Here is a 17,370-nt window from a genome sequence, read left to right as displayed (position 1 = left end):
TCAAAACCAGAAATGCACTTACTGTTTTTCAAATGACAAGGATGATTCGAGAAATGCTCCACTCATCACTCTCAGGTCACTCCGCTGCACACGTCTGATCACTTCTTTGTCACCCCCGACTTCACCGCTCCAGACAACGCAGATGTCTTACCGCTGGTCACTTTCCGGCGCTACCTACGGTCCCTCCCTCCTGCTTTTCCTCTGCTGTCTTGTCTGCACTCCCCCCCTCTGAGGAGCTCTCTCTTTTGAATACCAACAGTGCCACAGACACTCTGTGTTCCACGCTTACATCCTGCTTGGACAACATATGCCCTCTTACATCTGGACCAGCCCGTGCATCCCTGTCTGCCCCCTGGTTATCGGATGTACCACGTGAGCATCGCACCAGCCTCCGGTCAGCTGAGAGAAAATGGCACAAGTCAAAAGACCATACTGACCTCTCTCTCTCTACCAGTCTCTTCTCTCTACTTTCTCCGTTGACGTCACCTCTGCAAAAACTGATTATAACCACTCGAAGATCAGCAACTCTCCTGACTCTCGCACACTCTTAAAAACCTTCTCTGCTCTCCTCTGTCCGCCTGCTCCCACACCTTCATCGGAGTTAACGGCTGATGATTTTGCATCGTTCTTCGTAAAGAAAACTTCCGCCATCAACAGCCAATTTTCTACGCCACAATCACCCGCCTTTTCTCCTATGTCTGAAGATGATGTTTCCAAGGTCATTGGTTCCAACCACCCTACCACCTGCCCACTGGATCCCAGCCCCACCCATCTCCTCCATGCCATCTCTCCAGCAGTTGTGCCTGGTCTGACCCGCATCATCAACTCTTTGCTCACCACTGGGACATTTCCCACTGCTTTCAAAGAGGCCTGCATCACACCGCTACTGAAGAAACTCACTCTCAACCTTACACTGCTAGAACACTACAGGCCGGTGTAGTGTGTGAAAATGCATATCTTCCGTCAAAATGTAGATGACTGATTTTAACCTCTTATTATTTTCTGTCTTCTTAAAAAATAATTTTTTTACTTACCTCACTATTCTTAGCTTTGTATACTGTGCTAGGCTTTAATGGACTGGATTTAATTAACTTATGCATTTAGTTGCCTATATTGTTATAATTGCTTCCAATGATTCCTCGTCTGTAAGTCGCTTTGGATAAAAACGTCTGCTAAATGACTAAATTTAATTTTTATGAAATGTGTAATGTCATGTGTAATGTGTAATGTGTAGTGTGTGGCCTTGAAATTTTAGCATGTCTACGTAATCATGAATAAATGCTTCTTGAGACACACAGTGTTGCTTCTTTGCATGCATCAAATGAATTGTTTCTGGCTATATGCATCCATGCATTAGTTTGAGAGGGGTGGAAATGGGACACTTGGGTGAAACAAAACTGCCCCAAAAGTACCCCCCCCCGCACTTTAAATACAGTTTTTTCTAAGTCAATTTGGTACATTTCTCTGATCCGATTTGAAATTCTCAAAACTTCTTGTTCAATCCTTACATCCTTGTGTCACGTGTGCACATCAAACAAGCATTTTCTCATTTCTTTGAACAAGTTGCAAATGCTTTGGTACATCCATGCAAATGATTATGACAAAATTCTGTGCAGATTCCTACATTATCAATTGCTTATGTCAAGTTGATCAAAATGCATTATAATGGGTCTCTGTAGAATAGTATAATCCCCACGACATTTAAGCACTAGTTTTACAATATACAGTAAGTATACTTTAAGTAAACGGTGGCATTTTATTTTACTCAATTTAGTGTTTTGCATTGCTATATTCTTTCCACATAGGACTGCAAGACAACTTCACTGTGTTGCAGACGGCCCCTTTTCACACCTAAACAGTCTTTTGACACTCTCTACAGGGATCTCATCCCTGAACAAGAGAGGGGGCAGATTGGAGATGACCTGCCAAAGTACGTGTTAGTTTGGGACAATGTCAGTTTCCATCGCTCCAACATCATCAGGCAATGGTTTGCGGCCCACAACAGGATGCTGGTGGAGTTCCTCTCACCCTACTCAACCACGTTGAGGAATTTTTCTCAGCATGAAGATTAAAAGTATATGATGGCCAGCCGCATACACAGATGACCCTTCTGGCTGCCATGGATGTAACGTGTGATGACATCACAGCTGATGCCTGCAGAGGCTGGATTAGACACTCTGAAAGATGATTTTCACGCTGTATCGCAAGAGAAGATATTTGTTGTGATGTGGATGAGAATCCGTTGCCCAAAAGACAGGAACGTCAGGAGGTGTAGGAAGACTGCACTGTAATTCCACTGCACTGCATGTACAGTTTTCCCTAAGGAGATTGTCTTATGTTCAGATTTCTACATTTGTTTGTGCTATGCAGTGCTGTCTTTTCCTGTCTGCATCACAATGACACTGTCTGTCAATAAATTATTGTACAAATAGTAAAAGCGTTAACGTGAATCATGTGCCGTCTCTTGCAATCAAACAATCAAAACCAGAAATGCACTTACTGTTTTGCAAATGACAAGGATGATTCGAGAAATGCTCCACTCATCACTCTCAGGTCACTCCGCTGCACACGTCTGATCACTTCTTTGTCACCCCCGACCTCACCGCTCCAGACAACGCAGCTGTCTTACCGCTGGTCACTTTCCGGCGCTACCTACGGTCCCTCCCTCCTGCTTTTCCTCTGCTGTCTTGTCTGCACCCCCCCCCTCTGAGGAGCTCTCTCTTTTGAATACCAACAGTGCCACAGACACTCTGTGTTCCACGCTTACATCCTGCTTGGACAACATATGCCCTCTTACATCTGGACCAGCCCGTGCATCCCTGTCTGCCCCCTGGTTATCGGATGTACCACGTGAGCATCGCACCAGCCTCCGGTCAGCTGAGAGAAAATGGCACAAGTCAAAAGACCATACTGACCTCTCTCTCTCTACTTTCTCCGTTGACGTCACCTCTGCAAAAACTGATTATAACCACTCGAAGATCAGCAACTCTCCTGACTCTCGCACACTCTTAAAAACCTTCTCTGCTCTCCTCTGTCCGCCTGCTCCCACACCTTCATCGGAGTTAACGGCTGATGATTTTGCATCGTTCTTCGTAAAGAAAACTACCGCCATCAACAGCCAATTTTCTACGCCACAATCACTCGCCTTTTCTCCTATGTCTGAAGATGATGTTTCCAAGGTCATTGGTTCCAACCACCCTACCACCTGCCCACTGGATCCCAGCCCCACCCATCTCCTCCATGCCATCTCTCCAGCAGTTGTGCCTGGTCTGACCCGCATCATCAACTCTTTGCTCACCACTGGGACATTTCCGACTGCTTTCAAAGAGGCCTGCATCACACCGCTACTGAAGAAACTCACTCTCAACCTTACACTGCTAGAACACTACAGGCCGGTGTAGTGTGTGAAAATGCATATCTTCCGTCAAAATGTAGATGACTGATTTTAACCTCTTATTATTTTCTGTCTTCTTAAAAAATTATTTTTTTACTTACCTCACTATTCTTAGCTTTGTATACTGTGCTAGGCTTTAATGGACTGGATTTAATTAACTTATGCATTTAGTTGCCTATATTGTTATAATTGCTTCCAATGATTCCTCGTCTGTAAGTCGCTTTGGATAAAAACGTCTGCTAAATGACTAAATTTAATTTTTATGAAATGTGTAATGTCATGTGTAATGTGTAGTGTGTGGCCTTGAAATTTTAGCATGTCTACGTAATCATGAATAAATGCTTCTTGAGACACACAGTGTTGCTTCTTTGCATGCATCAAATGAATTGTTTCTGGCTATATGCATCCATGCATTAGTTTGAGAGGGGTGGAAATGGGACACTTGGGTGAAACAAAACTGCCCCAAAAGTACCCCCCCCCCACTTTAAATACAGTTTTTTCTAAGTCAATTTGGTACATTTCTCTGATCCGATTTGAAATTCTCAAAACTTCTTGTTCAATCCTTACATCCTTGTGTCACGTGTGCACATCAAACAAGCATTTTCTCATTTCTTTGAACAAGTTGCAAATGCTTTGGTACATCCATGCAAATGATTATGACAAAATTCTGTGCAGATTCCTACATTATCAATTGCTTATGTCAAGTTGATCAAAATGCATTATAATGGGTCTCTGTAGAATAGTATAATCCCCACGACATTTAAGCACTAGTTTTACAATATACAGTAAGTATACTTTAAGTAAACGGTGGCATTTTATTTTACTCAATTTAGTGTTTTGCATTGCTATATTCTTTCCACATAGGACTGCAAGACAACTTCACTGTGTTGCAGACGGCCCCTTTTCACACCTAAACAGTCTTTTGACACTCTCTACAGGGATCTCATCCCTGAACAAGAGAGGGGGCAGATTGGAGATGACCTGCCAAAGTACGTGTTAGTTTGGGACAATGTCAGTTTCCATCGCTCCAACATCATCAGGCAATGGTTTGCGGCCCACAACAGGATGCTGGTGGAGTTCCTCTCACCCTACTCAACCCCGTTGAGGAATTTTTCTCAGCATGAAGATTAAAAGTATATGATGGCCAGCCGCATACACAGATGACCCTTCTGGCTGCCATGGATGTAACGTGTGATGACATCACAGCTGATGCCTGCAGAGGCTGGATTAGACACTCTGAAAGATGATTTTCACGCTGTATCGCAAGAGAAGATATTTGTTGTGATGTGGATGAGAATCCGTTGCCCAAAAGACAGGAACGTCAGGAGGTGTAGGAAGACTGCACTGTAATTCCACTGCACTGCATGTACAGTTTTCCCTAAGGAGATTGTCTTATGTTCAGATTTCTACATTTGTTTGTGCTATGCAGTGCTGTCTTTTCCTGTCTGCATCACAATGACACTGTCTGTCAATAAATTATTGTACAAACAGTAAAAGCGTTAACGTGAATCATGTGCCGTCTCTTGCAATCAAACAATCAAAACCAGAAATGCACTTACTGTTTTGCAAATGACAAGGATGATTCGAGAAATGCTCCACTCATCACTCTCAGGTCACTCCGCTGCACACGTCTGATCACTTCTTTGTCACCCCCGACCTCACCGCTCCAGACAACGCAGATGTCTTACCGCTGGTCACTTTCCGGCGCTACCTACGGTCCCTCCCTCCTGCTTTTCCTCTGCTGTCTTGTCTGCACTCCCCCCCTCTGAGGAGCTCTCTCTTTTGAATACAAACAGTGCCACAGACACTCTGTGTTCCACGCTTACATCCTGTTTGGACAACATATGCCCTCTTACATCTGGACCAGCCCGTGCATCCCTGTCTGCCCCCTGGTTATCGGATGTACCACGTGAGAATCGCACCAGCCTCCGGTCAGCTGAGAGAAAATGGCACAAGTCAAAAGACCATACTGACCTCTCTCTCTCTACCAGTCTCTTCTCTCTACTTTCTCCGTTGACGTCACCTCTGCAAAAACTGATTATAACCACTCGAAGATCAGCAACTCTCCTGACTCTCGCACACTCTTAAAAACCTTCTCTGCTCTCCTCTGTCCGCCTGCTCCCACACCTTCATCGGAGTTAACGGCTGATGATTTTGCATCGTTCTTCGTAAAGAAAACTACCGCCATCAACAGCCAATTTTCTACGCCACAATCACTCGCCTTTTCTCCTATGTCTGAAGATGATGTTTCCAAGGTCATTGGTTCCAACCACCCTACCACCTGCCCACTGGATCCCAGCCCCACCCATCTCCTCCATGCCATCTCTCCAGCAGTTGTGCCTGGTCTGACCCGCATCATCAACTCTTTGCTCACCACTGGGACATTTCCGACTGCTTTCAAAGAGGCCTGCATCACACCGCTACTGAAGAAACTCACTCTCAACCTTACACTGCTAGAACACTACAGGCCGGTGTAGTGTGTGAAAATGCATATCTTCCGTCAAAATGTAGATGACTGATTTTAACCTCTTATTATTTTCTGTCTTCTTAAAAAATTATTTTTTTACTTACCTCACTATTCTTAGCTTTGTATACTGTGCTAGGCTTTAATGGACTGGATTTAATTAACTTATGCATTTAGTTGCCTATATTGTTATAATTGCTTCCAATGATTCCTCGTCTGTAAGTCGCTTTGGATAAAAACGTCTGCTAAATGACTAAATTTAATTTTTATGAAATGTGTAATGTCATGTGTAATGTGTAGTGTGTGGCCTTGAAATTTTAGCATGTCTACGTAATCATGAATAAATGCTTCTTGAGACACACAGTGTTGCTTCTTTGCATGCATCAAATGAATTGTTTCTGGCTATATGCATCCATGCATTAGTTTGAGAGGGGTGGAAATGGGACACTTGGGTGAAACAAAACTGCCCCAAAAGTACAAGTTGCAAATGCTTTGGTACATCCATGCAAATGATTATGACAAAATTCTGTGCAGATTCCTACATTATCAATTGCTTATGTCAAGTTGATCAAAATGCATTATAATGGGTCTCTGTAGAATAGTATAATCCCCACGACATTTAAGCACTAGTTTTACAATATACAGTAAGTATACTTTAAGTAAACGGTGGCATTTTATTTTACTCAATTTAGTGTTTTGCATTGCTATATTCTTTCCACATAGGACTGCAAGACAACTTCACTGTGTTGCAGACGGCCCCTTTTCACACCTAAACAGTCTTTTGACACTCTCTACAGGGATCTCATCCCTGAACAAGAGAGGGGGCAGATTGGAGATGACCTGCCAAAGTACGTGTTAGTTTGGGACAATGTCAGTTTCCATCGCTCCAACATCATCAGGCAATGGTTTGCGGCCCACAACAGGATGCTGGTGGAGTTCCTCTCACCCTACTCAACCCCGTTGAGGAATTTTTCTCAGCATGAAGATTAAAAGTATATGATGGCCAGCCGCATACACAGATGACCCTTCTGGCTGCCATGGATGTAACGTGTGATGACATCACAGCTGATGCCTGCAGAGGCTGGATTAGACACTCTGAAAGATGATTTTCACGCTGTATCGCAAGAGAAGATATTTGTTGTGATGTGGATGAGAATCCGTTGCCCAAAAGACAGGAACGTCAGGAGGTGTAGGAAGACTGCACTGTAATTCCACTGCACTGCATGTACAGTTTTCCCTAAGGAGATTGTCTTATGTTCAGATTTCTACATTTGTTTGTGCTATGCAGTGCTGTCTTTTCCTGTCTGCATCACAATGACACTGTCTGTCAATAAATTATTGTACAAACAGTAAAAGCGTTAACGTGAATCATGTGCCGTCTCTTGCAATCAAACAATCAAAACCAGAAATGCACTTACTGTTTTGCAAATGACAAGGATGATTCGAGAAATGCTCCACTCATCACTCTCAGGTCACTCCGCTGCACACGTCTGATCACTTCTTTGTCACCCCCGACCTCACCGCTCCAGACAACGCAGATGTCTTACCGCTGGTCACTTTCCGGCGCTACCTACGGTCCCTCCCTCCTGCTTTTCCTCTGCTGTCTTGTCTGCACTCCCCCCCTCTGAGGAGCTCTCTCTTTTGAATACAAACAGTGCCACAGACACTCTGTGTTCCACGCTTACATCCTGTTTGGACAACATATGCCCTCTTACATCTGGACCAGCCCGTGCATCCCTGTCTGCCCCCTGGTTATCGGATGTACCACGTGAGAATCGCACCAGCCTCCGGTCAGCTGAGAGAAAATGGCACAAGTCAAAAGACCATACTGACCTCTCTCTCTCTACCAGTCTCTTCTCTCTACTTTCTCCGTTGACGTCACCTCTGCAAAAACTGATTATAACCACTCGAAGATCAGCAACTCTCCTGACTCTCGCACACTCTTAAAAACCTTCTCTGCTCTCCTCTGTCCGCCTGCTCCCACACCTTCATCGGAGTTAACGGCTGATGATTTTGCATCGTTCTTCGTAAAGAAAACTTCCGCCATCAACAGCCAATTTTCTACGCCACAATCACCCGCCTTTTCTCCTATGTCTGAAGATGATGTTTCCAAGGTCATTGGTTCCAACCACCCTACCACCTGCCCACTGGATCCCAGCCCCACCCATCTCCTCCATGCCATCTCTCCAGCAGTTGTGCCTGGTCTGACCCGCATCATCAACTCTTTGCTCACCACTGGGACATTTCCGACTGCTTTCAAAGAGGCCTGCATCACACCGCTACTGAAGAAACTCACTCTCAACCTTACACTGCTAGAACACTACAGGCCGGAGTAGTGTGTGAAAATGCATATCTTCCGTCAAAATGTAGATGACTGATTTTAACCTCTTATTATTTTCTGTCTTCTTAAAAAAATATTTTTTTACTTACCTCACTATTCTTAGCTTTGTATACTGTGCTAGGCTTTAATGGACTGGATTTAATTAACTTATGCATTTAGTTGCCTATATTGTTATAATTGCTTCCAATGATTCCTCGTCTGTAAGTCGCTTTGGATAAAAACGTCTGCTAAATGACTAAATTTAATTTTTATGAAATGTGTAATGTCATGTGTAATGTGTAATGTGTAGTGTGTGGCCTTGAAATTTTAGCATGTCTACGTAATCATGAATAAATGCTTCTTGAGACACACAGTGTTGCTTCTTTGCATGCATCAAATGAATTGTTTCTGGCTATATGCATCCATGCATTAGTTTGAGAGGGGTGGAAATGGGACACTTGGGTGAAACAAAACTGCCCCAAAAGTACCCCCCCCCACTTTAAATACAGTTTTTTCTAAGTCAATTTGGTACATTTCTCTGATCCGATTTGAAATTCTCAAAACTTCTTGTTCAATCCTTACATCCTTGTGTCACGTGTGCACATCAAACAAGCATTTTCTCATTTCTTTGAACAAGTTGCAAATGCTTTGGTACATCCATGCAAATGATTATGACAAAATTCTGTGCAGATTCCTACATTATCAATTGCTTATGTCAAGTTGATCAAAATGCATTATAATGGGTCTCTGTAGAATAGTATAATCCCCACGACATTTAAGCACTAGTTTTACAATATACAGTAAGTATACTTTAAGTAAACGGTGGCATTTTATTTTACTCAATTTAGTGTTTTGCATTGCTATATTCTTTCCACATAGGACTGCAAGACAACTTCACTGTGTTGCAGACGGCCCCTTTTCACACCTAAACAGTCTTTTGACACTCTCTACAGGGATCTCATCCCTGAACAAGAGAGGGGGCAGATTGGAGATGACCTGCCAAAGTACGTGTTAGTTTGGGACAATGTCAGTTTCCATCGCTCCAACATCATCAGGCAATGGTTTGCGGCCCACAACAGGATGCTGGTGGAGTTCCTCTCACCCTACTCAACCCCGTTGAGGAATTTTTCTCAGCATGAAGATTAAAAGTATATGATGGCCAGCCGCATACACAGATGACCCTTCTGGCTGCCATGGATGTAACGTGTGATGACATCACAGCTGATGCCTGCAGAGGCTGGATTAGACACTCTGAAAGATGATTTTCACGCTGTATCGCAAGAGAAGATATTTGTTGTGATGTGGATGAGAATCCGTTGCCCAAAAGACAGGAACGTCAGGAGGTGTAGGAAGACTGCACTGTAATTCCACTGCACTGCATGTACAGTTTTCCCAAAGGAGATGGTCTTATGTTCAGATTTCTACAGTTGTTTGTGCTATGCAGTGCTGTCTTTTCCTGTCTGCATCACAATGACACTGTCTGTCAATAAATTATTGTACAAACAGTAAAAGCGTTAACGTGAATCATGTGCCGTCTCTTGCAATCAAACAATCAAAACCAGAAATGCACTTACTGTTTTGCAAATGACAAGGATGATTCGAGAAATGCTCCACTCATCACTCTCAGGTCACTCCGCTGCACACGTCTGATCACTTCTTTGTCACCCCCGACCTCACCGCTCCAGACAACGCAGATGTCTTACCGCTGGTCACTTTCCGGCGCTACCTACGGTCCCTCCCTCCTGCTTTTCCTCTGCTGTCTTGTCTGCACTCCCCCCCTCTGAGGAGCTCTCTCTTTTGAATACCAACAGTGCCACAGACACTCTGTGTTCCACTCTTACATCCTGCTTGGACAACATATGCCCTCTTGCATCTGGACCAGCCCGTGCATCCCTGTCTGCCCCCTGGTTATCGGATGTACCACGTGAGCATCGCACCAGCCTCCGGTCAGCTGAGAGAAAATGGCACAAGTCAAAAGACCATACTGACCTCTCTCTCTCTACTTTCTCCGTTGACGTCACCTCTGCAAAAACTGATTATAACCACTCGAAGATCAGCAACTCTCCTGACTCTCGCACACTCTTAAAAACCTTCTCTGCTCTCCTCTGTCCGCCTGCTCCCACACCTTCATCGGAGTTAACGGCTGATGATTTTGCATCGTTCTTCGTAAAGAAAACTACCGCCATCAACAGCCAATTTTCTACGCCACCATCACCCGCCTTTTCTCCTATGTCTGAAGATGATGTTTCCAAGGTCATTGGTTCCAACCACCCTACCACCTGCCCACTGGATCCCATCCTCACCCATCTCCTCCATGCCATCTCTCCAGCAGTTGTGCCTGGTCTGACCCGCATCATCAACTCTTTGCTCACCACTGGGACATTTCCCACTGCTTTCAAAGAGGCCTGCATCACACCGCTACTGAAGAAACTCACTCTCAACCTTACACTGCTAGAACACTACAGGCCGGTGTAGTGTGTGAAAATGCATATCTTCCGTCAAAATGTAGATGACTGATTTTAACCTCTTATTATTTTCTGTCTTCTTAAAAAATTATTTTTTTACCTACCTCACTATTCTTAGCTTTGTATACTGTGCTAGGCTTTAATGGACTGGATTTAATTAACTTATGCATTTTGTTGCCTATATTGTTATAATTGCTTCCAATGTTTCCTCGTCTGTAAGTCGCTTTGGATAAAAACGTCTGCTAAATGACTAAATGTAAATTTTATGAAATGTGTAATGTCATGTGTAATGTGTAATGTGTAGTGTGTGGCCTTGAAATTTTAGCATGTCTACGTAATCATGAATAAATGCTTCTTGAGACACACAGTGTTGCTTCTTTGCATGCATCAAATGAATTGTTTCTGGCTATATGCATCCATGCATTAGTTTGAGAGGGGTGGAAATGGGACACTTGGGTGAAACAAAACTGCCCCAAAAGTACCCCCCCACTTTAAATACAGTTTTTTTCTAAGTCAATTTGGTACATTTCTCTGATCCGATTTGAAATTCTCAAAACTTCTTGTTCAATCCTCACATCCTTGTGTCACGTGTGCACATCAAACAAGCATTTTCTCATTTCTTTGAACAAGTTGCAAAATGCTTTGGTACATCCATGCAAATGATTATGACTAAATTCTGTGCAGATTCCTACATTATCAATTGCTTATGTCATGTTGATCAAAATGCATTATAATGGGTCTCTGTAGAATAGTATAATCCCCACGACATTTAAGCACTAGTTTTACAATATACAGTAAGTATACTTTAAGTTAACGGTGGCATTTTATTTTACTCAATTTAGTGTTTTGCATTGCTATATTCTTTCCACATAGGACTCCAAGACAACTTCACTGTGTTGCAGACGGCCCCTTTTCACACCTAAACAGTCTTTTGACACTCTCTACAGGGATCTCATCCCTGAACAAGAGAGGGGGCAGATTGGAGATGACCTGCCAAAGTACTAATAGTTTGGGACAATGTCAGTTTCCATCGCTCCAACATCATCAGGCAATGGTTTGCGGCCCACAACAGGATGCTGGTGGAGTTCCTCTCACCCTACTCAACCCCGTTGAGGAATTTTTCTCAGCATGAAGATTAAAAGTATATGCTGGCCAGCCGCATACACAGATGACCCTTCTGGCTGCCTTGGATGTAACGTGTGATGACATCACAGCTGATGCCTGCAGAGGCTGGATTAGACACTCTGAAAGATGATTTTCACGCTGTATCGCAAGAGAAGATATTTGTTGTGATGTGGATGAGAATCCGTTGCCCAAAAGACTGGAACGTCAGGAGGTGTAGGAAGACTGCACTGTAATTCCACTGCACTGCATGTACAGTTTTCCCTAAGGAGATTGTCTTATGTTCAGATTTCTACATTTGTTTGTGCTATGCAGTGCTGTCTTTTCCTGTCTGCATCACAATGACACTGTCTGTCAATAAATTATTGTAAAAACAGTAAAAGCGTTAACGTGAATCATGTGCCGTCTTTTGCAATCAAACAATCAAAACCAGAAATGCACTTACTGTTTTGCAAATGACAAGGATGATTCGAGAAATGCTCCACTCATCACTCTCAGGTCACTCCGCTGCACACGTCTGATCACTTCTTTGTCACCCCCGACCTCACCGCTCCAGACAACGCAGATGTCTTACCGCTGGTCACTTTCCGGCGCTACCTACGGTCCCTCCCTCCTGCTTTTCCTCTGCTGTCTTGTCTGCACTCCCCCCCTCTGAGGAGCTCTCTCTTTTGAATACCAACAGTGCCACAGACACTCTGTGTTCCACGCTTACATCCTGCTTGGACAACATATGCCCTCTTGCATCTGGACCAGCCCTTGCATCCCTGTCTGCCCCCTGGTTATCGGATGTACCACGTGAGCATCGCACCAGCCTCCGGTCAGCTGAGAGAAAATGGCACAAGTCAAAAGACCATACTGACCTCTCTCTCTCTACTTTCTCCGTTGACGTCACCTCTGCAAAAACTGATTATAACCACTCGAAGATCAGCAACTCTCCTGACTCTCGCACACTCTTACAAACCTTCTCTGCTCTCCTCTGTCCGCCTGCTCCCACACCTTCATCGGAGTTAACGGCTGATGATTTTGCATCGTTCTTCGTAAAGAAAACTACCGCCATCAACAGCCAATTTTCTACGCCACCATCACCCGCCTTTTCTCCTATGTCTGAAGATGATGTTTCCAAGGTCATTGGTTCCAACCACCCTACCACCTGCCCACTGGATCCCATCCCCACCCATCTCCTCCATGCCATCTCTCCAGCAGTTGTGCCTGGTCTGACCCGCATCATCAACTCTTTGCTCACCACTGGGACATTTCCCACTGCTTTCAAAGAGGCCTGCATCACACCGCTACTGAAGAAACTCACTCTCAACCTTATACTGCTAGAACACTACAGGCCGGTGTAGTGTGTAAAAATGCATATCTTCCGTCAAAATGTAGATGACTGATTTTAACCTCTTATTATTTTCTGTCTTCTTAAAAATAATTTTTTTACTTACCTCACTATTCTTAGCTTTGTATACTGTGCTAGGCTTTAATGGACTGGATTTAATTAACTTATGCCTTTTGTTGCCTATATTGTTATAATTGCTTCCAATGTTTCCTCGTCTGTAAGTCGCTTTGGATAAAAACGTCTGCTAAATGACTAAATGTAAATTTTATGAAATGTGTAATGTCATGTGTAATGTGTAATGTGTAGTGTGTGGCCTTGAAATTTTAGCATGTCTACGTAATCATGAATAAATGCTTCTTGAGACACACAGTGTTGCTTCTTTGCATGCATCAAATTAATTGTTTCTGGCTATATGCATCCATGCATTAGTTTGAGAGGGGTGGAAATAGGACACTTGGGTGAAACAAAACTGCCCCAAAAGTACCCCCCCCACTTTAAATACAGTTTTTTCTAAGTCAATTTGGTACATTTCTCTGATCCGATTTGAAATTCTCAAAACTTCTTGTTCAATCCTTACATCCTTGTGTCACGTGTGCACATCAAACAAGCATTTTCTCATTTCTTTGAACAAGTTGCAAATGCTTTGGTACATCCATGCAAATGATTATGACAAAATTCTGTGCAGATTCCTACATTATCAATTGCTTATGTCATGTTGATCAAAATAAATTATAATGGGTCTCTGTAGAATAGTATAATCCCCACGACATTTAAGCACTAGTTTTACAATATACATTAAGTATACTTTAAGTAAACAGTGGCATTTTATTTTACTCAATTTAGTGTTTTGCATTGCTATATTCTTTCCACATAGGACTGCAAGACAACTTCACTGTGTTGCAGACGGCCCCTTTTCACACCTAAACAGTCTTTTGACACTCTCTACAGGGATCTCATCCCTGAACAAGAGAGGGGGCAGATTGGAGATGACCTGCCAAAGTACGTGTTAGTTTGGGACATTGTCAGTTTCCATCGCTCCAACATCATCAGGCAATGGTTTGCGGCCCACAACAGGATGCTGGTGGAGTTCCTCTCACCCTACTCAACCCCGTTGAGGAATTTTTCTCAGCATGAAAATTAAAAGTATATGATGGCCAGCCGCATACACAGATGACCCTTCTGGCTGCCATGGATGTAACGTGTGATGACATCACAGCTGATGCCTGCAGAGGCTGGATTAGACACTCTGAAAGATGATTTTCACGCTGTATCGCAAGAGAAGATATTTGTTGTGATGTGGATGAGAATCCGTTGCCCAAAAGACAGGAACGTCAGGAGGTGTAGGAAGACTGCACTGTAATTCCACTGCGCTGCATGTACAGTTTTCCCAAAGGAGATGGTCTTATGTTCAGATTTCTACAGTTGTTTGTGCTATGCAGTGCTGTCTTTTCCTGTCTGCATCACAATGACACTGTCTGTCAATAAATTATTGTACAAACAGTAAAAGCGTTAACGTGAATCATGTGCCGTCTCTTGCAATCAAACAATCAAAACCAGAAATGCACTTACTGTTTTGCAAATGACAAGGATGATTCGAGAAATGCTCCACTCATCACTCTCAGGTCACTCCGCTGCACACGTCTGATCACTTCTTTGTCACCCCCGACCTCACCGCTCCAGACAACGCAGATGTCTTACCGCTGGTCACTTTCCGGCGCTACCTACGGTCCCTCCCTCCTGCTTTTCCTCTGCTGTCTTGTCTGCACTCCCCCCCTCTGAGGAGCTCTCTCTTTTGAATACCAACAGTGCCACAGACACTCTGTGTTCCACTCTTACATCCTGCTTGGACAACATATGCCCTCTTGCATCTGGACCAGCCCGTGCATCCCTGTCTGCCCCCTGGTTATCGGATGTACCACGTGAGCATCGCACCAGCCTCCGGTCAGCTGAGAGAAAATGGCACAAGTCAAAAGACCATACTGACCTCTCTCTCTCTACTTTCTCCGTTGACGTCACCTCTGCAAAAACTGATTATAACCACTCGAAGATCAGCAACTCTCCTGACTCTCGCACACTCTTAAAAACCTTCTCTGCTCTCCTCTGTCCGCCTGCTCCCACACCTTCATCGGAGTTAACGGCTGATGATTTTGCATCGTTCTTCGTAAAGAAAACTACCGCCATCAACAGCCAATTTTCTACGCCACCATCACCCGCCTTTTCTCCTATGTCTGAAGATGATGTTTCCAAGGTCATTGGTTCCAACCACCCTACCACCTGCCCACTGGATCCCATCCTCACCCATCTCCTCCATGCCATCTCTCCAGCAGTTGTGCCTGGTCTGACCCGCATCATCAACTCTTTGCTCACCACTGGGACATTTCCCACTGCTTTCAAAGAGGCCTGCATCACACCGCTACTGAAGAAACTCACTCTCAACCTTACACTGCTAGAACACTACAGGCCGGTGTAGTGTGTGAAAATGCATATCTTCCGTCAAAATGTAGATGACTGATTTTAACCTCTTATTATTTTCTGTCTTCTTAAAAAATTATTTTTTTACCTACCTCACTATTCTTAGCTTTGTATACTGTGCTAGGCTTTAATGGACTGGATTTAATTAACTTATGCATTTTGTTGCCTATATTGTTATAATTGCTTCCAATGTTTCCTCGTCTGTAAGTCGCTTTGGATAAAAACGTCTGCTAAATGACTAAATGTAAATTTTATGAAATGTGTAATGTCATGTGTAATGTGTAATGTGTAGTGTGTGGCCTTGAAATTTTAGCATGTCTACGTAATCATGAATAAATGCTTCTTGAGACACACAGTGTTGCTTCTTTGCATGCATCAAATGAATTGTTTCTGGCTATATGCATCCATGCATTAGTTTGAGAGGGGTGGAAATGGGACACTTGGGTGAAACAAAACTGCCCCAAAAGTACCCCCCCACTTTAAATACAGTTTTTTTCTAAGTCAATTTGGTACATTTCTCTGATCCGATTTGAAATTCTCAAAACTTCTTGTTCAATCCTCACATCCTTGTGTCACGTGTGCACATCAAACAAGCATTTTCTCATTTCTTTGAACAAGTTGCAAAATGCTTTGGTACATCCATGCAAATGATTATGACTAAATTCTGTGCAGATTCCTACATTATCAATTGCTTATGTCATGTTGATCAAAATGCATTATAATGGGTCTCTGTAGAATAGTATAATCCCCACGACATTTAAGCACTAGTTTTACAATATACAGTAAGTATACTTTAAGTTAACGGTGGCATTTTATTTTACTCAATTTAGTGTTTTGCATTGCTATATTCTTTCCACATAGGACTCCAAGACAACTTCACTGTGTTGCAGACGGCCCCTTTTCACACCTAAACAGTCTTTTGACACTCTCTACAGGGATCTCATCCCTGAACAAGAGAGGGGGCAGATTGGAGATGACCTGCCAAAGTACTAATAGTTTGGGACAATGTCAGTTTCCATCGCTCCAACATCATCAGGCAATGGTTTGCGGCCCACAACAGGATGCTGGTGGAGTTCCTCTCACCCTACTCAACCCCGTTGAGGAATTTTTCTCAGCATGAAGATTAAAAGTATATGCTGGCCAGCCGCATACACAGATGACCCTTCTGGCTGCCTTGGATGTAACGTGTGATGACATCACAGCTGATGCCTGCAGAGGCTGGATTAGACACTCTGAAAGATGATTTTCACGCAGTATCGCAAGAGAAGATATTTGTTGTGATGTGGATGAGAATCCGTTGCCCAAAAGACTGGAACGTCAGGAGGTGTAGGAAGACTGCACTGTAATTCCACTGCACTGCATGTACAGTTTTCCCTAAGGAGATTGTCTTATGTTCAGATTTCTACATTTGTTTGTGCTATGCAGTGCTGTCTTTTCCTGTCTGCATCACAATGACACTGTCTGTCAATAAATTATTGTAAAAACAGTAAAAGCGTTAACGTGAATCATGTGCCGTCTTTTGCAATCAAACAATCAAAACCAGAAATGCACTTACTGTTTTGCAAATGACAAGGATGATTCGAGAAATGCTCCACTCATCACTCTCAGGTCACTCCGCTGCACACGTCTGATCACTTCTTTGTCACCCCCGACCTCACCGCTCCAGACAACGCAGATGTCTTACCGCTGGTCACTTTCCGGCGCTACCTACGGTCCCTCCCTCCTGCTTTTCCTCTGCTGTCTTGTCTGCACTCCCCCCCTCTGAGGAGCTCTCTCTTTTGAATACCAACAGTGCCACAG

Source organism: Barbatula barbatula (genome assembly GCF_947034865.1).
Source record: "Barbatula barbatula genome assembly, chromosome: 6".
NCBI lineage: Eukaryota > Metazoa > Chordata > Actinopteri > Cypriniformes > Nemacheilidae > Barbatula > Barbatula barbatula.
The sequence above is the reverse complement of the archived record's forward strand: the minus strand, read 5'-3'. Positions refer to the sequence as shown.